Raw genomic sequence first — 24,612 nt, forward strand, 5'->3', positions numbered from 1 at the left:
TCACTCATTTGTTCATTCATTTATTCAATAATTATTCATAAAATAATTCTCTAGAAAATGAGCACAGTTCTGTGGCTCACAGCATGGTCTTTTGGACCCTAGCTATGAGAGCATTCTGCAGGACACAGCAACAGATTGATTAGTAGGGAAGAGGATTGTTCTGCCTCAGGGAAGAAGAGGTCTCAGAACCATCACCACCAAATGCACTGGAAGAGTCACATGGATTTTGACTGGAAAAAAATCATAAGACATGTTGAGACAATCAGGGAAATATGAACATATACAGGTACGAGATGATATTGATTATTGTTAATTTTGTAAGAGTGCTAGTGGCATGGAGGATATGTAAAATAAGGCCTTGATGGCCTGGTTTCCCTAATTTAAAAGAAAATGCAAAGGAGAAAAGAGAGAGGAGAATCTTTAGATTAAAACAGACTTTGGAGACATCTCAACCAATTGCAACATATGGACCTTGTTTGTATGCTGATTCAAACAGACTGTAAAAAGAAAAAAAGGAAAGAGATAGAGGGAGAGAGAGGAAAAAGCAATAAAACACTATGAGAGAATCAGAGAACTGTGAATGTCAACTGAATATTTGATGATATGAAGGAGATCAATATAAAATGTTTAGGTGTGATAATGGTATTAGAGCCATGTTTTTTTTTTTTAAAGAGTCCTTATCTTTTATAGATACATGATGAAATATTTACAGATAAAATGATAAAAATGCCCGAGATTTGCTTCAAAATAATTGGCAGGGGAGAAAAACTAGAATATAGATGAGGGTATAATGCAGCAAGACCACCCCAGAACTGATAACTGTCGAAGCTGATGGTGCGCGCTAGGGAAGTTATTACATTACTGTCTCTACTTTTGCCTAGGTTTGAAATTTCCACGATAAAGTTTTTTTCATGTTCACATAAGTCAGAGATATAAACTGACATATTTGTAAGTGAGATAACATTATGTCTGAGACTGACTTTAAAATAGTCTAGGAGAAAGATTTAAAATGTAGAAAGAAGGATTAAATAATATGGCCATGACTTACTTGCTGGAGCTGAGTGACAGATCCATGGGCATGCATTATTCTATTCTAGATACTTTTGTTTATGTTTGAGACTTTGCTCAGACAGAGGAAGGGAAAAAGAGCTTGGTCTCTGGACCCATAGTACCTCAGTCGGCACATGGATCTGCCATTTATTAGCTCTGTGGCCTCAAAGCAATTGACATACCTTGGTTTCCTCACCTGCAAAATGAGATTTAAAAATAAAACCCATATCCACAGCAGCTTTCTTTGTAATAGCCCCAAACTAGAAATAACCAAATGTCCATCAACAGAGGAGTGGATAAATAAACTGAGATGTATCTGTACAATGGAATACCACTCAGTAGTAAAAAAGAATGAATATTGATTCCTTTGATCCAGCATGGATGAATCTCAAAATAATTATGCTTTGTGGATTAGCCAGACAAAAAAAGAGGGCTCATATTGTAGGATTCTATTTACATAAAATTTTAGAAAATGCATACATATCCATAGTGGTAGAAAGCATGGCAGCAGTTACCTGGGAATGGGATAGCAATGAGGTATGGGATGGAAAGATTTATAAGTGCGCACAGGGAATGCTTGGGGTCATGGGTATATTCATTCTTTTGGTTGCAGTTTTTTTTCATCATTGTATATATGTCAAAATATATCAAACTATACACTTTATTATGTGCAGTTTATTGTATATCAATTATATTTCAATAAAGTTATTAATAATAAAATAAAACTTATCTCAGAAAATTGTGGGGATTAAATAAATCAATATATGTAAAATACATAGAATTGTATCAGGCCTCTGGTGAGCTTTCAGGTACCCATTACTAGGTGTCAAAATCTGTGCAAGGTGTTAAGACTACAAGTAAAAACAAGGCAGGGATCCCTGGGTGGCTTAGCGATTTAGCACCTGCCTTTGGCCCAAGGCACGATCCTGGATTCCCAGGATCGAGTCCCACGTCAGGCTCCCGGCATGGAGCCTGCTTCTCCCTCTGCCTGTGTCTCTGCCTCTCTCTCTTTCTCTCTGTCTATCATGAATAAATAAAATCTAAAAAAAAAAAAATGGCAGGTTAGGGTCTTGAACTCTGCCCTCATGAAGCTCTCAGGCTTCTCAGGGGAGGAGAGAAACAAATTATAAAACATTGTAATAGGAAAGAATCACAGGGCATGAGAAATGTAAGTCAGTGAAGGCTTCTTGGAAGAAGAAATATATCAACTGGGCTTGGAAGGTAAGTAGGAGTTGACAAGGAAAGACTATGAGAGAAGAATGGTCCAGTTGGAGGGAAAGCATGTGCAAAGGCCATGAGCAGAAGAAAGCATGGCATAGCCAGGAAGTACAAACTATTCTAATGGGTGGAGAGCAGAGGACATGAGGGTGTAGGAGAGGAATTGGCAGAAAAGAGGCTGAAATTAAGAACAATAAGGAGAAAGAAGATTCTCAGCAAGGGACAGATCACCTAAGCAGAAGATCAACAAAGAAACAAGGACTCTGAATGACATACTGGACCAGACGGACTTCACGGATATATACAGAACATTCCATCCTAATGCAAAGGAATGCACATTCTTAACTGCACATGGACCTTTCTCCAGAATACACCATATACTGGGTCACAAATCAGGTCTCAACTGATACCAAAAGATTGGGATATTTCCCTGCATATTTTTAGACCACAATGCTTTGAAACTAGAACTCAGTCACAAGAGGAAATTTGGAAGGAACTCAAACACTTGGAGGTTAAAGAGCATACTACTAGAAAATGAATGGGTCAATCAGGAAATTAGGGAAGAATTAAAAACGCAAACTAATGAAACTAATGAAAATGAAAACTAATGAAATGCAAACTAATGAAAATGAAAGCACAACTGTTCAAAAGCTTTGGATACAGCAAAGGTGGTCCTAAGAGGGAAGTATATTTCAGTACAAGCCTTTCTCAAAAAAATTAGAAAAATCTCAAATACACAAACTAACCCTAAACCTAAAGGAGCTGGAGAAAGAACAGCAAATAAAGCCTAAACCAAGCAGGAGAAGAGAAATAATAAAGATTAGAGCAGAACTCAAATGAAATAGAGACAAGAAGAACAGTATAAACAGGTCAACAAAACTAGAACCTGGTTCTTTGAAAGAATTAATAAGATAGATAAACCCCTAACCAGATTTATTAAAAAGAAAAAAAAAAGACTCAAATTAATAAAATCATGAATGAAAGAGGAGAGATCACAACCAACACCAAGGAAATACATATACGTATTATAAGCAACTATATGCCAACAAATTAGGCAGCCTGGAAGAAATAGATGCATTCCTGGAAACTTATAAACTATCAAAACTGAAACAGGAAGAAATAGAAAACCCGAACAGACCAATAACCAATAACTAGCAAGGAAATTGAAGCAGTCATCAAACACCTCCCAAGAAGCAAGAGTCTGTAGTCAGATGGCTTCTCAGGGGAATTCTACCAAACATTTAAAGAAGAAATAATACCTATTCTACTGAAGCTGTTTCAAAAGCTATAAATGGAAAGAAAACTTCCAAACTCATTCTATGACAGAGACAGAAACCTGACAAAGACCCCATCAAAAAGGAGAATTAGAGACCAATATCCCTGATAAACACAGATGTCAAAATATTCACCAAGATACTAGCCAATAGGATCCAACAGTACATTAAAAGGATTATTCACCATGACCAAGTAGGATTTATTCCTGGGATAGAAGGGTGGCTCAACATTTGTAAATCAATCAACATGATAGATCACATTAATCAAAGAAAAGACAAGAACCATATGATCTTCTCAACTGATGCAGAAAAAGCATTTGACAAAATACAACATTCTTTCTTGATTAAAATTCTTCAAAGTGTAGGGATAGAGGGAACATATCTCAATACCACGAAAGCCAACTACAAAAAGCCCACAGCAAATATCATTCTCAAAGGAGATAAACTGAGAGCTCTTCCCTTAAGGTCAGGAACACTATAGGGATGCCCACTCTCACCACTGTTATTCAACATAATACTAGAAGTCCTAGCCTCAGCAATCAGACAACAAACAGAAATAAAAGGTATTCAAATTGGCAAAGAAGTCAAACTGTGACTCTTCACAGAACCCAAAAGATCCCACCCCCAAATTACCAGAACTTGTACAGCAATTCAGCAACATGACAGGATACAAAATCAATGTACAGAAATCAATTGCATTTCTATACACTAACAATGAGACAGAAGAAAGAAAAATTAAGGAATTGGTCCCATTTATAATTGCACCAAAAACCATTAGATCACTAGGAATAAACCTAACCAAAGAGGTAAGGATCTGCACTCTAAAAACTACAGAATGCTTCTGAAAGAAACTGAGGAAGACACAAAGAGATGGAAAAACATTCCATGCTCATGGATTGGAAGAATAAATATTGTGAAAAGGTCTATGCTACCCAGAGCAATTTATACAATTCAATGCAAACTGTATTCAATGCAAACTCTATCAAAACACCATGGATTTTTTTTTCACAGAGTTGGAACAAATAATCATAAGATTTGTATAGAACTAGAAAACCCTGAATAGCCAGAGGAATGTTGAAAAAGAAAACCAAAGCTGGGGGGAAATCACAATGCCTGACTTCAAGCTATATTACAAAGCTGTGATTATCAAGATAGCATGGTGCTGGCACAAAAACATACACATCGATCAATGGAACAGAATAGAGAACTCAGGGCAGCCCGGGTGGCTCAGCAGTTTAGCACCACCTTCAGCCCAGGGCATGATCCTGGAGACCCAAGATCGAGTTCTACGTCAGGCTCCCTGCATGGAGTCTGCTTCTCCCACTGCCTGTATCTGCCTCTCTGTGTGTATGTGTGTCTCTCATGAACAAATAAATAAAATCTTAAAAAAAAAAAAAAAAGAATAGAGAACCCAGAAATGGACGCTCAACTCTATGATCAACTGATCTTTGACAAAGCAAGAAAGAATATCCAATGGGGGGGGGGGGGGCAGCATCTTCAATAAACGGTATTGGGAAAATTGGACAGCCACATGCAGAAATTAGACCATTCTCTTACACCATTGTCATACACAAAGATAAACTCAAAATGAATGAAAGATCTAAATGTGAGACAGGAATCCATCAAAATCCTAGAGGAAAACATAGGCAACAATCTTTTTGACCTCAGCCACAGGATTCTCGTAAGACACATCTCTAAAGGCAAGGGAAACAAAAGTAAAAATGAACTATTGGGACTCCATCAAGGTAAAAAGCTTCTGCACAGCAAAAGAAACAGTCAACAAAACTAAAAGACAACCTACAGAAGGAGAGAAGATATTTGCAAATGACATCAAATAAAGAGCTAGTATCCAAGATCTATAAAGAACTTCTCAAACTCAACACCCAAAAAAACAAAAAATCCAGTCAAGAAAAGGGCAGAAGACATGAACAGGTATTTCTCCAAAGAAGACCTATACATGGCCACAGGCACAGGAAAAAAATGCTCCATATCACTTGTCATCAGGGAAATTCAAATCAAAACCACAATGAGATACCACTTTACACCAGTGAGAATGGCTAAAATTAACAAGAAGAAACAACAACTGTTGACCAGTATAGGGAGAAAGGGGAAGCTTTTACACTGTTGGTGGGAATGCAAGCTGGTGCAGCCATTCTGGAAAACAGTGTGGAGGTTCTTCAAGAAGTTAAAAATAGAGCTATTCTATAACCCAGTAATTGCACTATTGGGTATTTACCCCAAGGATACAGATATAATGAAATGACAGGACACTTGCATCCCAGTGTTCACAGCAGCAAGGTCCAAAATAGCCAAACTGTGGAAGGAGCCAAGATGTCCTTCAATAGATGAATGGATAAAGATGTGGTATATAGATATAGTGAAATATTACTCAGCCATCAGAAAGGATGAATACCTACCATTTACATTGACATGGATGGAACTGGAGGGTATTATGCTGAGTGAAATAACTCAATCAGAGAAAGACAATTATCATAGTTAATTCATATGTGGGATATAAGAAATAATGCAAGGGACCATAAGGGAAGGCTGAGAAACTGAATGGGGAAAAATTAGAGAGGAAGACAAACTATGAAATACTCTTGACTCTGGAAAACAAACTGAAGGTTGATGAAAGGGAAGTGTGTGGGGATCGGGTAACCACATGATAGGCAAGGAGGCACATGATGTGATAAGCACTGTTATACTATATGTTGGCAAATTGAACTTAAATTTAAAAAAAAAAAGAAGGAGAAGGAGGAAAAAGAGACAGAAAAGGAGGGGGGAACAAAGGGGAGAAGAATCAGTAGCATTTACTGTTTACTATGAGCTAGGCTCTGTACTAAGCAGTTTACACTCATAAACTCATTTACACTCCAAAAGCCTATGAGGTGGGTACTGTTATCCTCTCTTTATATTCAAGGAAACTGATAAACAGTGGTTAAGCCACTTTATACAAGATCACACAGCTAATAACGATGGCAAGGGGAGACAAATGCAAGCTTAAATGATTCTAATTTCTCAACCTTACCCTAACACCCATGAAAATATCAGAGTTTTCACAAGTTTTAAAGAGGCATTAACGACAGCCTAGTACCAAAATGAGTTTTTCTCCTTAACCTACTGAAAAGGATTAACAAAAAATTGGAAAGGGAATGGCTTTCTCTGGAATGCCATTTGTGGGAAACATTGACAAGGTGAATATTACCATTCTCCATTTAATGGATGAGGAAACTGAGCATCAGAGAAGTCAAGTAACTTGCCCAAAGTCACACAGTTGGTAAGCTTCAGAGTCTGACTCCAAATCCCAGGCAACACCCTATACTGAAATTACTTCTCCCTGAAGGTATATCTCACAGTTCCCCCATTTGTTCCACTCTTGACAACCTGTGCCTCTGCAGAACTCAGGACTTCTGTTTTCCCTTCTTTTGCCAGCCTGGTATCCAGCAAAGCTGTCTGAGGAAGGTCATTGTGACCACTGTGGGCAGAAAGGGACATCAGCCTTCCACTTCTTGAAAGTGGGTGTCAGAATCCTATGACACAGCACTCTCAGTCAGCTTCTATTTCTTATTGAATTAGCACTGCTTGACACAATCTCTCTTTTGCCATTTTAATGTGATAAGTGGATAATTTGATTGGGTTCAATGAGATGTAAATGATTGGATTCAATAAAGAACCAGGGAGTGTTTCCCTCCACCCTGCTGACCTCATTTCTCATTGAAGGTGCAGCTTTCTGCCCAGAAGCCCAAAGAGAGGAGATGGAAACCCTTGTTTGCATCTTGTTGATAAGGAAGACTGCAGGCTCCCCTCACCTCCAGCTCCATGGATGCTGCTGAGTAAGAAAAGCTTGATTCTGTAAGATGGAATCACCTCATTGCAGATCATTACCATAGCTATCTTCCTACCTACCTTCCTATCAGCAGCATCCCTCCCCAAGGGCAGCCTCAGGGTTTTTTGTCCAGGATGCATTATGTCACTCCCAAAGCACCATCACCCACTTTGCACTGGAGTGCAATGACCATAACATTCCCAGGAGGCAAAGTGAAGAGTAATTAATGAAGTCCCTGAAGAGACTGTGGCATCCAGAGAGGGTTAACAGATAAACTATAGAATGCTATTATTTTTTTAAGATTTTATTTATTTATTCATGAGAGACACAGAGAAAGAAGCAGGCTCCCTGCAGGGAGCCCCATGCGAGACTCAATCTCAGGATCCAGGGTTCACGACCTGAGCCAAAGGCAGATGCTCAATCACTGAGCCACCCAGGTGTCCCTAGAAAGCTATTATATACATACTTTTTAGTATAAGTATGTACCAAATATTGCATGGGACATACTTATGTTAAAAATTACTCATTGTTTATCTGAAATCCAAATTTAACTGGACGTTCTATATTTTTATTTGCTAAATCTGACAATCTTAGATCCAAAACAAATATGGACAGATTAACCTTCACCAGGGGACAGAACATCCCCTCTGTTTTAAGAGTAAGGAATGAATTTTATACTAAATGTGATGTGACCTGTGCAAGTTACTTAACCTGTCTGGGCTTCATTTCCTTGTGTGAAAAAAAAAAAAGAAGAAGAAGATAATATAGTACCTACCTCCTAGAGTTTTGGTGACTTAATGCTGTAATGTATAAAATGGGTTAATGTATATAAATTGCTTGGAAAAGTCCTTAGCACTTAGTAGATATGATGTAAGAGATTGGGATGGTGATACTGATGATGAAGAGGAGGAGAATGAAAAGAATGAAGAGGATAATAAATCTCAAGATGGGTATAACTACAACTTCCTGTTAAAACAGGAAGTAAAGATAATGCCCACCTGATGATTTATATTTTCTCTATGAAACTTCTAGACACAGGAGCCATACCCATGTTGCTGCGTTCATTGCTGATCTTCTAGTGCTTATAAATTTATATGCCACATGCTAGGTGATCAATGTTTGGTGAAAGGAAGCAGGATAGAAGGAAATAAAGGATGGTAGAGAGGGAGGTTTAAGGCCATTTAGGAAAGTACAGAAAGAAAGGCAGCTGGATATGGGAACACAAGAGGAATTTAGGCTACATTCTGAATAGATCCCTTGAATTGCAGTTGGGCCAATACAGAGCACTCTGGGACTAGTCCAGGAGAACTCACCAGAAGAGATGTAAATGCAAGTACCCAGAAAGATGGATGGGTCCAGGATGGGGGATTCACCAGTGGTACAAGATTGGGAGAGTAGAATGAGGAATTGAAGACATTGCTTAGAAAGTAGCTCAAACGATGGACTATGATTCCTAGACTTGACAAGGAAAGAAGGAAAGACAAGTAGGGGCTGACAGAAATAAAGAAAACTGAAGATACAATGGCCAGATCTGAGGGAGTTGTGGGGTGATAATTAAATGAAAAGTTTGAGGGACAGGAGGATGTGACCTGAGTACGAAGTGTTTACATTTAGGATTTCAGTGATGGAACAGTTCTGGGTGACCATGAGGTCAGGTTATGGCCAGAGAGATCTCAGTCCAACCCTCTTATTTAAAAAAATAATAGTTCAGAGGTGCCTGGGTCACATAGTGAAGCATCTGATTCTTGGTTTTGGCTCAGGTCTGATCTCAGGGTCATGGGATTGAGCCCCAAATTAGGCTATATGCTCAGTGCAGAGTCTGCTAGAATTTCTCTCTCCATCTCCCTCTGCCCCTCCCTCCCATGCTTGCTCATGCGCATGTTCTCTCTCTCTCTCATAAATTCATACATACATACGTACATACATACGTACGTACGTACGTACATCTTCTAAAAAATAAAGTCAAGTGAAAGGTGAGCGCTCAAACATATTCTGAAACACCTGCTTGTGTTAATTTCTGTGACAATCATGTTCTCTACATCCACTATCTTTTCCACCATTACCTCATTTGATCCCCACAACACTCCCAGAAGTAATCTATCCCTGTTTTAACAAAGGAGAAACTAAGAGCACCTGAGTGGCTCAGTCTGTTAAGTGGCTGCCTTCAGTTCAGGTCATGATCCCAGGGTCCTGAGATTGAGCCCTGCATCAGGTTTCCTGCTCAGTGGGGAGTCTACTTCTCCCTCTCCCTCTGCCCGCCACTCCTCCTGCTTGTGCTCTCTCTTTTCTCCTATCAAAGAAATAAATAAAATCTTTATTTCAAAAAAAGAAAAAAGGAGAAACTGAAGCTCAGAGGGTTAATAACGGTCACAGGGGTTATTTAGGGGTAGAACCAGGATTTGCACTGAGGTAAGCTATGCCTATGGTTTTAGCCTCTTCACTATACCACCTTGGTGGAGAGCCAGAAGGGTCTATGACTTACTTAGAGTAAGTTTAGTCAGAACATAAACCATTTGTTTTCTGACCTTCAAGGAAAGTACATTTGGTAAAGTAGTCTCTGGCACATGGTAGGAATCCATCTCCTGCGATGCTAGCTGGCCTCCAAGATGTCCCTAAATGGGTCCCACCTCCTGCTTTTCACACCCTTTCATATTGTACCAGTCTTGATCTGCATGATCAATAGAATGTGGCAGAAGTAATGATAAGTCACCTCCAAGATTATGTGATAAAAAGTACTATGGCTTTTGTCTGGGTTTGTTCTTTCTCTTAGATCATTCACTCTGGGGAAGTCTAAGTGCCATAGTGTGAGGACACTGAGGCACCCTATGGTGAAGCCAATATGGCAAGGAACTGAGATCTCGAGTCAACAGTCAGCCAGCAACTGAAGCCACCAACAACCACGTGAGTGAACATGGAAGCAACTCAAACTGCATGACTTGGACACATTACTTAAATTTTCTGATGCTCAATTTCCTCTTCTTCAAAATCAGGATAATATTAGTACCCACCTCAGAGAGTTGTACAGACAAAATAGGATAATGACTGGGGATCCCTGGGTGGCACAGCGGTTTGGCGCCTGCCTTTGGCCCAGGGCGCGATCCTGGAGACCCAGGATCGAATCCCACATCGGACTCCCGGTGCATGGAGCCTGCTTCTCCCTCTGCCTGTGTCTCTGCCTCTGTGTGTGTGTGTGTGTGTGTGACTATCATAAATAAATAAAAATTAAAAAAAAAAGAAAAGGATAATGACTAGCACAATCATATAACAGCCTAACACACAAGTACTTAATAAACATTGGCTGTTGTGGTATTAATGTTATTGTTAGAACTAGTAGTATTAAAGCTGAGTAAAAACTAAAAAAAATTATAAGAATCTCTGTTACCTAAAGCATCTATTCAGAAACAAAACAGAGGTTTGAAATATGATACATAAATCTGCCAGTGCAATAGCTTGCAAAGAACACAGACAAGCATTGATCGTGTAAGGCATGGAAAATCATCCCAAATGGTGCTACTGGGTATCCCCACCTCAAACACCCAAATGTGTCCCCCTGGCATCAAGCCCAGATGCTGGCAGGTGGCTGACTTCCAGGTGCTGCACATTTCATCTGAGCTGGACTCCTCAGGCCATAAAAGAAGTGAGTCAATGGCTTAGTCACTGTTGGCGTAAAGCAGAGGTTAGATTAGGAAAGGAACTGAACTCAGAAGCAGAGCCTTGTCGGGAAAGACCTCAACTGTTCCATCTCTCCCCAGTCACTGGAAATCCCTGGTTCCTTTAGAGCTGCTCTGACTTCAGAGGAGGGCAGACAGGGAATGGGGTTCTGAGATAAAGTCAATCCTGTGTTAAAAAGAAACCTAGATAGGGGCTTATTTCCAAACCTTAATGGAAAGAACTAGGACTCCAGGGTCAATTCCAGCCCCAGTTCAGCCACATACTAATTGCATGTCCTTAGGCAAGTAATTTTACATATCTGGGCCTCAATTTCTTCACTGTAAAATAGTGCACATTGATGCTTACCTGACAGGGTTTTGTAAGGTTAAAGCGAGATAACAAAAATCTTAAAAAGAAAAAAAAAAGCAAGATAACACAAGTAAAGCAAAGGATCTCACACAATAGGCCCTCAATACTACTAGTTCTAACAATAACATTAATACCACAACAGCCAATGTTTATTAAGTACTTGTGTGTTAGGCTGTTATATGATTGTGCTAGTCATTATCCTTTTCTTTTTTTTTTAAATTTTTATTTATTTATGATAGTCACACACACACACACACACACACACACACACACAGAGAGGCAGAGACACAGGCAGAGGGAGAAGCAGGCTCCATGCACCAGGAGTCCGATGTGGGATTCGATCCTGGTTCTCCAGGATCGCGCCCTGGGCTAGACATTTATCAGGTTTTGCTCCATGGGGATAACAAAACTGCCTTCAGGTCATTTCTGTGAGGATTAAACAAGGTGGTAGAAGTATCAGGCATGCTTTGCACATAGTAGGTCCCCAACAAGGTGAAGTCCATTCTTTCTAGTAGTTTTTAAAATCTCTCTTCTTCCAGAGAGTTTTCACAGACTATTCAGAAAGTAAACAGTAATTGCCCCTAGGGCTTCTTGACCAAATTTAAAATCCCCTTGACATGATCACTGAGGCAAAGCCTGGCTAGTTGGTCACCAAACATGTTCACTCTTCTTGGGCATAGGATCAAACTACATTTCCCAGCCCCTGTTGCAGTTTGTTTGTTCATGTGACTGAATTCCAGGCAAAGGATGTGGACAGAAGTGATGTGAGCTGCTTCCATGCCTTGCCCTTGAAGACCTCCCTCACTGCTCCTTCATGTTCTCTCATCCTCTGGTTGGATGCAGAAGATTCCAAGGCCTCAGAGGAGGAAACAGAGCCACAAGATGGAAAGAACCTGGGTCCTGGAATCATATTGTGAACAACCATCCCAGTGACCAGGAACAACCACATTCAACCAATACATGACTGAGAAATAAACTGGACTTAGGAATTGGCTTGTTTCAGCAGCTGGCATTACAATCAGCATCTGGAGAATCCCACTCCAAATCCCTACTACAAAGAGGACCAAATGGATAAAATAAATTTGGCCCTTCTAGACGTTTGAGATTCATATATTCCACTTGCAACTGTGAATGCTTTTGACTTCAAACTGTCATAAAAGTTCTTGGGGGGTTAATCTAGGTGTTACTACCCATAATAATATCCATCATTTCTCAGAGTTTGCTGTGCCAGGTACTGTTTCAAGTACTGTGCATCATTTGATCTCATATATTCCTCACAATAATTACATGCAACAAATATTATTAAGCCTATTTTACCATGAAGGAACCGAGGATGAGTGAAATTAAGTCAAAATTTTCTCATTTCACAGCAGAGAACTTGCTGTTATGCCACGAGAGACTGGTGGTTCCATTGTATCAGGAGATGTGGGAGGAATAGCTCTGCCCTGAGAGCTATGGTGCTCTGGAAGCCAATAGAGAGCAGGAAAGTTCCTGTGGGGTATGGGAGGATGAGAATGCTGCCATTTCCAGATGGTGAGGAAAGACCAATGCCCAGATGTTGAAACATTTACCCTAGATCAGCCCTGCCCAGTGTCACATATTTAATGTAAATATTTCATTTGTCTATTATGGGTATTCACCAGAGGCATATTCACGTCTGTGGGTTTGGAAGCTGTCCCCTCACCTTTCAGGCTAACCATTAAATGGTTCTCTTTTGAACTCTCAGGGCATTTCATTTGTGTCTCTTGCTGTGTAGAGTCAGGAAAATTACTTAACCTCTCTGAGCATTAATGCTCCTATCCACAATATAGAGACAATAGCAGTGCCAACTTCGTTGGGTGGTTAATGAAGATCAAAATACAGGCACTTGACAGAATGAGCACTGGGTGTTATTCTGTATGTTGGTAAATTGAACACCAATAAAAAATAAATTTATTAAAAAAATACAATACATGTGAAGTGCCTGGCAAATACTAAGTGCCAAATCAACATATATATTTTTTCTATCTGTCTGCCTATACTCTAGAGATAATAGTAACTCCTCTGGTGTCAGGAAAATTGACTAAAATAACATATTAGCGGTCACCACAGCACCCTATATAAAGAAACATTAAATCTTAGCGGGTGTTTTTTTTTTTAAAGATTTTATTTATTTATTCATGAAAGACACAGAGAGAAAGAGAGAGAGTGAGGCAGAGACACAGGCAAAGGGAGAAGCAGACTTCATGCAGGGAGCCCGACGTGGGACTTGATCCCAGGTCCCCAGGATCACACCCTGGACTGAAGGTGGTGCTAAACCACTGAGCCATCTGGGCTGCCCTTTTGTGGTGTTTTATTGTAAGCTGCCCACCATTAGCATTGAACTGGGATGAAGAACTCCTTGGTTTGAGTCCTGGGTCTTTCTTAGATAGGCAACTTTGGCCAAGACAATTCATCTTTCTATGCCTATCTTTATGTCAACGACATAAAGATAATGATACTCACCACGGGGGATATTTTTTTAAAGAAATGAATAGTGTATAAAAATATTCTGTAGATGATAATAAACTTTTAAAATGTATATAATTAGAGTTATTTGGGGACGTGTCCTTTATAGTCTTGTTAACAGGAAACAGATTTTGCTCCTTTAGTTCCCCAGCGCCCAACACAATGACTGGTGCATAATAGGTAGTCAATAAATGCTAAACAACTGAATGAATGAACAAACATACGAATGAATGGTTTGGATATCTGGGACTGTGTTAAGCTTCCAGAAGGGTTGTGTGTGTGTGTGTGTGTGTGTGTGTGTGTGTGTGTGTGTGTCTGATGTAAATTTCTTTTGGAATAATTATCTACATGGCCCACTAGCCCAAGGCTTCAATCTTGATTTTCCCTAATAATGAGGAGGACTTTTCAAACACTTTCTGATAAGCGTAACAATAGCAATAATTAAATGCTTTATTTTCAAAATGCCTGTACATCTATCATTGCATTTTATTCTGTCAGCACCCTTATAAAGGCAAGAGTTATTATTTTCATTTTGCAAATGGAAAAAAATTGAGGCTGAGAGAGGAAATGCAATTTTCCCAACTCTGTAAGCCATTGGCCTCTCTGGAACTTCTAGGACAAACTTGATTTAAGTTATTCTTTCCCCTCCTCAGAAATCTGAGTATCTTGATATAAAGATTTGGAAAAATGCCTTCATTGTGGTATCTTGCAGAGTTCATTCCGGGTTGGCTATTTGCTCATCTGGCTAAATGGCATCATCTTCTACACAATTGGCCAATCTAGAAATCTGGAAATTATTCCAGGTTCTTCACTCATGCCCCTCCATGCCAAACCCCATACATTTGCCCACTCAGGCACATGCAAACACAAAGCTGTTTCGTCCATTTTCCCTCTAAAACATCTCTACAACATTATCTATCTCCACTACTTCCAGGTAGATGGGGCCACCATTACTTCTCAACTGGATAACTTCAAAACCCTTGGATGACCACTTTGCCTTCATCCTGGCCCCTATGACCATTCCCCACAGTCTGAGTGATCTCTGAAACATACAGATTCTATTCTGTAGCCTTAAAATAGAATCCAAACTCTACCATGACTCACATGGCCCTTCAGAATCACCCCCTGCTTTCCTAACTCCCTCTCTGGCCACCATCCCCTGGTACTCACATTCCCACCAGAGGGAAGTCCTTGAAATTCCCAGAGTGCTCCCTGGTCTCTCTGGCCTCTGGCCCTTCACACATATTGTCCCCTCCCTCTTCTGGGAAGACCTGCCTCCCTTCCTTACTCTCTATTCTCTAGGACTTAAACATACCAGACTCAAGGAACCCTCCCTTGTTCTTACAACCCCCTGTGCTTCCCTTATCAGTTGATACACTTTGTTATTTGTGTGGCTCCATTACTAGCGGTGATGCTAAGAAAAATTGTATTGAGCCATCATTTTCCAATGAATTCCACTCCTGTCCAAAGTCCTCCCAAAGACTGTGAATTGCAGGGCAACAGAGGAACTTCACAGCCTCCTCTGGCTGACCACATTGCACCTAATGGAAAACTCTAGCTCTTTTCCAGCTTTCACATTAAAAATCACTCTCACCAATACAGAGGGTATTGCTTGACTTTCCTATAATGTTTGGAGGTTCCCAGAAAGGCATCTCAAGATTCTTTACAGAAAAACATATCCTTCTCCCATTTTGCTGGAATATTCCATTTAGATGCTCCTACCATTCCCTCTCCTTATCTCCTGCAAAATAGTTTAACAAATTCTTGGGGCTTCACTTTCTAAACAAATATAGTAGCCACTAGACACATGTGGCTATTAAGCCCTTTAAATGTGGCTAGTCTAAATGGAGATCCAACATAAGCATAAAATATACGCTGAATTTTGAAAACTTAGTACAAAAATAGAATACTGAATATCTCACCAATAATTTTATTTTTTTATAAATTTATTTTTTATTGGTGTCCAATTTGCCAACATGTAGAATAACACCCAGTGCTCATCCCATCAAATGCCCCCCTCAGTGCCCGTCACCCAGTCACCCCCACCCCCCACCCACCTCCCCTTCCACCGCCCCTAGTTCATTTCCCAGAGTTAGGATTCTCTCATGTTCTATCTCCCTTTCTGATATTTCCCACTCATTTTTTTCTCCTTTCCCCTTTATTCCCTTTCACTATTTTTTATATTCCCCAAATGAATGAGACCATATAATGTTTGTCCTTCTCCGATTGACTAATTTCACTCAGCATAATACCCTCCAGTTCCATCCACATCAAAGCAAATTCACCAATAATTTTAATATAATATGCAAATACATTAAATTAAATAATTTCACTTGTTCCTTTCAACTTTTAATGTGGCTACTAGAAAATTTAAAATTCCATATGTAGCTCACATTGTAATGCTATTGAAGAGCATTTGTCTAGACCACTGAGCTCACTGATGGCAATGACCTCCTCAAGAGAAATTCCAGTACCAGATTTTAAGATGATGTTTAATATCTACCTCTTCTTCATACACCAAAAGGTGAAGATGCACCACTGCTCAGAAGTTCATCTTCTCTTAGTCTGTTTCTCCAGAGATAAAATGAGAATTGTTCATTCGACAAATGGTCCCAGAATGCCACAATGCAAATGCCACTGAGAATATAGAGGTGAACAAAATGACATGGAACCCACCCTCAGGGTTAGACCAAGAGGAACCTTATGATCTCCCAAATGTCCACATCACTTCCAATTTCCAATCTTCAGTTGCACAGTCTAGGATTCCTCCTCTTGGGGTCCAAACACGAGGAAGTCAGGATCTTAGAACTTGAAAGATATTTTTCCATAGAAACCCCATTATAAAATGTTTAATGTAAGGTCCCAGACTACCTGCACATTTATTTTTAGTTGATAATTATAGTAATATTTATTCTTTAAAAAACACTGTGCACTATCTCATTGAATTTTCATATCAACCATGAGAGTTAGACATTAACATACTGCCTTTTCAGATTAAGGAACTGAGGGTCAAAGAAGTTTAGCAGCTGCCCAAGTGCACACAGCTTGAAAATTATAAAACTTGTATTCAACAATGATTTTTGTAGGTATGGAGATGAGGGGACTGAAAACCATGGCATGTTTCATTAAGCAAGGGTAGAATTGGAGACAAAAACTGTTCCTCCTTTCTTTCTACCATAGCCTCCATTAGATTTTTTTTGCTGGCTTTCTTGGAATTTGATCCAGAGAATGAAAGCTGGAAACAAATGGAACTTTTTTCAGTTTCAGTTACGATTTGTAACTTACAAGGGACAGAAAACCCAATATGTACAATTTAAGCCAAACAAAGATGGGGATGAAGTCAGAATTATTGGCTCAGCAATTTCAAGGATATTTGGCTTCAGGCACAGCTTTCAGGGACTCAATCCACTCCATCAGGACCTGAAATTTCTCTACCTCTTTGCATCTTGTTCTCCCAAATTCTCCCCAGGCTTTTTGCTCTCTTGTGCTCTAAGTTCCTACAACCTCTACCCTTCATGGCAGCAACATTCTCTTTCCTGGAGGTGCCACAAAAACTCTATCATTTTTTCTGGTTGGTTTTAAATGGGTCATGTGCCATCTATAAACCAATCATTATGGCCAGGGGAATAGAGTGCTTTGACTGGCCAAAGCTAGATCAGATGCTCACTCTTGGACTTGGGGAATGAGGCCAATCCCATCCAAGCCACCCATCCAAGATGAGTCGAGAGTCCTAAAGGAAATTTGCTGTTACAAGAGTAGGCAAAGAAATGGATGATGGATAGGCAAAATCCACAAATATATAACATAGTGGTATGCAGGTAAACACTCTCAGGAAAACAAACAAACCCTGTAACATTTGAAGATGTCAGTGACGTAAATAATCCCACCATGGCTAACTTCAAGCTATCAACAGTTTAACAACTGCTTCCAAAATTCCTGAATATTTTAGAGTCTTTTCACATTAGCCAGGGAGAGCTGGCTACAGCACACTACTGCATCCTCCAAAGAAAGACAAAAAGAAAACCTCTTGCAGGGAGGAGGTATTATAAGAGGAAAGGGTTTTTTTTTTAACCCTCTTTGTGTTTTGGATTTAATAAGTAAAAATCTAAGGCTCTTATAATCTCATAAAATATTTTTCTTCTAATCCTCAGAACTAAGGGAGAAGCAAAGAACAGCTCCAGTGACTTCAGGGTAGCAAGCTCCAATTCTTGAGATACTATAGAAAGTTCCATCACTCATTTACCCAGTATCTCTAGCAAAAGCACATATAGCCCAAACTAAAGTTCTTCTTTCTACCTTAGGATTTGTGTTTAATGTTATTATCAAAACACTGATTCAAAGAAAATTCTGTCTTCTGTGAACATCTGCTGCCACTGATTAGAAACCACTTAGAACCAAGCCATTTTCCATTTTCACAATATTAACTGCAACACTGTGGCCAAGTTCTTCTAAATAACTTGTAATAAACTAAGGATGTTTCCTTAAATATACGTGCAGATGAGGACTCACCATAGCAACTAGGAGCATCAGGAAGTGAAATGCATATTGTAAACATGAAGGTAGCTGCATTAGTCTGAGTTCTCATAAGTACAGAACCAATAGGATATATAGATACAGACACAGATGTGGAAACAGATACAGATATTTACTATAAGGAATTGACCCATATGATAATGTAGGCTGCTAAGTTCAAGAGCTGCAGTTGGTAAGCCAAAGATCCAGATGAGTAAATGGTGTCAGTTCTAGTCTAGTTCTGAGTGGTGATGGTACAGTTTCAGTCTGAGTCTGAGTCTGAGTTCAGAGGCAGAAGAAGACCAATGCAGAGAAGACTCAAAGACAGTCAGGTAGGGAGAAAAGATCCTTTCTTACTCACCTTTTGATTATATCCAGGTCTTCAACAGAAAGGATGAGGCCCACTCATATTAGGGGAGGCCAACCAGCTTCACTCAGTCTAGGGATTCAAATGTTAGTCTAATCCAGACAGAACACCTTTCAGACATACTCAAAAATGTTTAACCAAATATCTGAGTACCCCAGGCACTGTCACATAAAATTAACCATAATGGTAGCCATATCCAGTATGTTCCTATTGTCCACCAATAGTCTTATAGTCTGAGATCTTATATTACATGTTTTATAATGGACTTTCCATAGAAAAATATCTGACAAGCTCACAACTCCTGACTTCTGGGATGCCTGAGTGGCTCAGCAGTCGAGCATCTGCCTTCAGCTCAGTGTGTGATCCCAGGTCCTGGGATCGAGTCCCACATCGGGCTCCCTGTGGGGAGCCTGCTTCTCCCTCTGCCTGTGTCTCTGCCTCTCTCTGTGTTTCTCTCATGAATAAATAAATAAAATCTTAAAAAAAAAAAAACAACTCTTGACTTCCTCATGTTTGGATACCAAGTGAGTGGAGGAAATCCTAAACTGAGCCATTGAATATCAGAAATTGGAGGCAAGGTAGATGTTTTTCAAGATAAAGGGGACCATAAAATCCATGCTGGTTTAGTCCTAAGGGTGAGAATAATAAAGTGATTAGGAATCCAGCTTTTGGCTTCAGATAAACCTGGGTATACATCCCATCACTGTCCCTTTCTAGTTAAGTAACCCTGAGCATAGCTTTTAACTTCTCTGAGCTTAAGTTTCAATCTCTGCACTCAGAATAAAATAGTGCCTGTTTCCCAGAGAAGAGTGGTTCATGAAGAGACAAAGAGTTTCAGCAATGAGTCTAGGGCTCCCAATGGATAGGCTCCCAAATAGTAATAAATAGTTTTTAATATATTTTAAATTTCAATCTTGCTCCCTAATTCAAAATGCCCCCATGCACATCAGTGCTAAGTCATTGAAGAGAAAAGGGTGAGAAATGCATGAGCTATGTTCAAGGGGTCTAGAAAAGAGGTTGTTTCATGGCCTGTTTGTTTTAAGGAATGTGAGGCTTCTACACAGGTTAGTTTTGAACTTCCTTTGCTTGTGAAGTACTTCCTTCCATCAGCATTTAGTATAATCTACTGTACTAGGTGCTATAGGGTACTCAAAACAAAACAAACAAACAAACACAAAGAAGACATGGAAAATCAAGAAATGTTGTGACCAGTGTGTGGGCAGGAAGAGCAGACAACCCTGGATTCAAAGCCCAGCTCTGCCACTTTCTGGCTGTGTGACCTTAGCAGGTTATATAGTTTCATTAGGTAAATGAAAGTCATCCTGATCTGACAGCACTTTTTGATGCTTTAGTGAGCTAATGACTGCAAATATCTGGTACCTAGTTAAGAACAGTGTCAGACCTTTCTCCTGCCCCCAGAAGGGAACTGATTTTCCGGGACAGAAAAGAGGATACACAGAGAAGCCATAGCTACTATTTGTGTTACATTTTCAATGGATTGGGGATTTACATGTTGATTTGTCAAGTTCTTCACACAGTCATAGGAAAGAAAGAAAGGCAATTTCCCTGCTTCCACCAATGCTGGAAGAAAGGAGCCTTTTTATAAAAGAGTCAGTCCCATCAAGGAATCAAGCTGAAGTTACCTCAGAAAGTGTGAAGCAGCAGGAGCGGAGAGAGACATACCCCAAGGGAGGCAGGTCTTGTGAGGAAAAAAGCCCTGGACCCTATTGCCATCCAGTCCTAAGAAGTCAAGACCCCACTTAACAAAAATACAACTTCAGGGGTCCATTTATTTGGGCAAGCCTAGGCAGGCAAAGGGAGCCCTGGAAAGAACAGGAGTGGCCCCCAGGGAATGGAGGATCAAACATCAGCTGGGGTACCCATGAAGGTCAATGAAAGGATACAGAACTGAGGACTAAGGATGGACCCTTCCTCAGTTTTCTTGAAACTGTGAGGTCCTTATAAGATCCCAGTAGGATGGAACCCCATCAACCAAGCAGATGAACCTCAGAAATCAATTTATTTGTTTCAGAAAAAAATTATATATTTCTTGAATCTGAATGTCACTCACAGGATCATAAGAGGTTGTTAGGGACTTTCAGATTCTGTCTAGCAAACATTATCAAACACTGAATCCTGCAAGCCATCCTATGAGGTAGCCTTCATTAATACCACTTGACAGAAGACAAAACAGGGTTGGCAACAACTTGTTTTGGGAGTAAAGTTAGTGAGGATTGATGAAAGAATATGCACAGTACCAACTATACTATCCAGCAAGGAGTAGGTGTTTAACACATATTTGTTGAATTGATGATTGAATGAACAAAATTGGTAACTTCTCAATAAAACCCAATTGAAAGAGCAAAAACTCGAAAGAGGTAACAATAATATCTGACACATGCCAAAACCATTTTAGAACTTTGCAACTCATCTAAACTCCATACAACCCTAAGAGGATGTTTGTCCCCATTTTACAGATGAACAAACCAAGGTCAGAAAGGTTCAGACACTTGCTTGCAGTCACATACCTGGAAAACTGCAGGGCTGACTTTTAAACTCAAGATGCCTAACTCCACAGGTCAGGTTTTTAAGTATTATATTACCCAGCGTGTGGACAGGATACAGAGTGAAGGAGTAATCCCTGGAATTGGCACAACACAGTCTCACTTTCCTCTAAGATTGGGAAACTGGTAACATGAAGCTAGGGAGAGAGAAAATTAACCTCAAATCCTAGCTCCATTGCTTTCTAACTCTGTGATTACAGGCAAATGACGTAAGCCCTCCTGAGACACAGGGAGATGGAGATGACAAGAAATTGTGGAGGGGGAGAATAAAATAAAAGGCATTCAACCCCTATCTCAATGCTTGGGGCTGGAAAAATGGCAATAAATAGTAATAAACATAATGATAGCAACAATAACTAGAATAGCAGTTATAATAATAACAATACTGATGGTACCAATGATGAAAGAGAAGGAGGAGGCAGCTTCTGGGAAGAAGGGACTTCTAAAATGAGTTTTCAAAACAGAGAAGATGGAGTGCCTGGATGGCTCAGTAGGTTAAGTATCAGACTCTTGGTTTTGGCTGAGGTCATGATCTCAGGGTCATAAGGATTGAACCCCACGTCAAGCCCCTGCTGGATGTGGAGCCTGCTTAAGATTCTCTCTCTTCCTCTCCCTCTGTCCCTTCCCCACTCTTCCTTTCCCTCTAAAAAAAGGGGAAAAAGAAAACAGGGAGGAACATTGAAGTTGGAGCAGAAAATATTCCCCAAAGGGAAGAAAAAATAAACTAAGATGAAAATTGATAGGAGGGCTAACCATAAGAGACACTGAACTCTAGGAAACAAACTGAGGGTTGCTGGAGGGGAGGTGGATGGGAGGAAAGGATATTGGTTGGAGGGCATTAAAGTGGGCATTTAATGTAATGAGCACTCGATGTTATAAGCAACTGATGAATCACTAAATTCTGCCCTTGAAACTAATAAAAAAATATTCTCCAAATTGTGCAGGGGAGGTGTCAGTGGGGGGGTTGGTGAGCACATCAAGAGACACAGACATAACACCTTGAAGCCCACTCTTTCCCAGGCCATCTGGTAGACATGGTAGACAAAAAAGGAAAAGAGAGTTCCCAGACAGGTATATAGAAGCAGCACTTGCCAACACAAGGCCCAGCAGCCCAACCCCTACAGCCACTTTCCAGCAAGTCTGAGGTTACAACCCAGGTGACTTTACTTGGGGACATCAGATGGCATGAGATGGCATGCACCTCTCTCAAATCACCACAAGATTGAAGTTCCAGCCACATCTTCCAGACATATCCATTTTGGCAGAGATGCTATTTTCAGGGACCAATCAGAAGCCACATCTTAAATGTAATTCCCCTAATCAGAGTAACCTCCTCCGGGTGCCCTGAGTGTCTCAGCACACCCAGACAGACACCACTTGTGTTTGAAAGGTTAGGTTTGCCTGAAGCAGTTGAGCGGAAACCCAAATTCAGAGAACAATTTGCTGCTCATAAGGAGCCATCACTCAGAAATGCACTGACTGAACTCAAAGAATCAGGCCATCACCCACGGCTCCTGTGTTGCTCTACCTGTACTGGATGACCTTGAGGCATGAGACCTTCAATACTTGGAGTCTGAAGACAACCTCTGTTACTCAACAGAGACCCCATCTAGTGGGGCTAGAAATGAGAGAAGCCTGAATGAGAAGCAAAATGCCAAGAGAAGACAAACTGAGTCTTGTGCTTCTTCCTCCCTTTTCCATTGATGGGACTTCAACCTGTTGGTTCCTTATAGATCTTGGCCAGGCTACTCAAAGCCTCACCTGTGGACCAGCAGTGGCAGTAGCACTGGGAAGCTTGTTAGAAATGCAGAATCTCAGGCCCCACCCCAGACTTGCTGAATCAGTCTGCATTTTAACAAGATCCCCAGGTAATTCCTACACACATTAGTGTAAGAAATGCCATTTGAAGAAAATCACAGTTTCTGAGCCCCTGCAATTAGAAACTCATCCCTCTGAATGTAACTGAAAGAAAGGCAGTCAGAAGTCCATGAAAGAGCGAGGACATCTACCATTTATCAAATACTCCTGGCATGCCAAGGACCTTCCACGTATCTTCTCATCTGTCCATCTCCCCACCTTACAGATGTCAGCACCGAGATTCAGAGAGGTAAAGCAACTTGCACTAGGTCGTCCATCTAGTAAGTGAGAGCTGGGCCAACTCTGATTCATCCTTAGAGGCTGGGGATATGGTTCCCCTTCCCAGGGCAATGACCACAGGCTTTATTGTCAAGGAAGAAGGTGGGATGGCTCTTGGATGGGAGGCCAACAGCATCAGCCATATCTGGACTAGAAGAGTGGAATTCCTTAAGGCTCAAGAAACTAAAGGAAAGAAAGTTCAGTCACAGCCTGAAAGAAGGGAGAATCTAAAGCAAGGAACGAGCCATCAACTAGTGTCAGGGCACCCAAATCCTAGTTCGGACACATCATTCCCTAAAGCAGCACATCAAGGAAGAGAACTAACCATGCTGGGTACTTGAGCCACATGATCTTATTTCTTCCACAGATCAGCTCCATCATTTCTCTTCATGCAGATGAGTAAACTGTGGCTTGTAGGTGTGATATCAACTGCCCAAAGAAAGTTGGAACTTGGATCCAGTCTATATGACAGCAGGGGACACAACCCTTTTTACACCATAACACACAAGATGGTAAAGTTTCAAACTAAGACAGTGACATAAAGAATAAGAAAGAGGAGATAAGTGGAGGAGATTCCACAAAAGAATAATCTGCCAGCCTGGGTTGTTATTTAAATGGAGAGGCAAAGACAATTTTCATTCTGAAATTTGAGGTTGACCACTGTTAAGCATGGTCAGAACACTTATTGTCCCTATTAAATAATAAAATGTTTAGGGGTTAATTCAAATGTTCGAGAGAGATGTTGACCTGCTCCATCACAGGGCACCCTCTTCTTCCATACTCATCTTCCTAATGCTTGCAATAAGTTCCAGAAGGGAAGTAAGTGAGACCAGAGGCAAAAACCCTCAAATAAAATACTCCTTGTTCTTAGGACCAGAATGCTTGTGGACCATCCCCCACCCAGTGGAGAGGCCTCATATGCCCCCTGGATGATGCCAATACTCACCTGATACCTACACACACATACTTTCCTCCTCTCATCTCAACACCTCTCCTGTCCGCTTACGGAATTGGCCATTCATCTTAAGGCACAAGGGAATGGAGAGGCATTCCTCCCACCTCAACTCCCTACCTCCTCCAAAGATAGAGAATCTTTTTGACTAAATATTTAAATATCAAAGAAGGGTTTTTACCTGAGCATGTAAAAAGTATTTGCTA

This window comes from Vulpes vulpes, chromosome 3 (genome assembly GCF_048418805.1).
Source record: "Vulpes vulpes isolate BD-2025 chromosome 3, VulVul3, whole genome shotgun sequence".
Classification (NCBI taxonomy): domain Eukaryota; kingdom Metazoa; phylum Chordata; class Mammalia; order Carnivora; family Canidae; genus Vulpes; species Vulpes vulpes.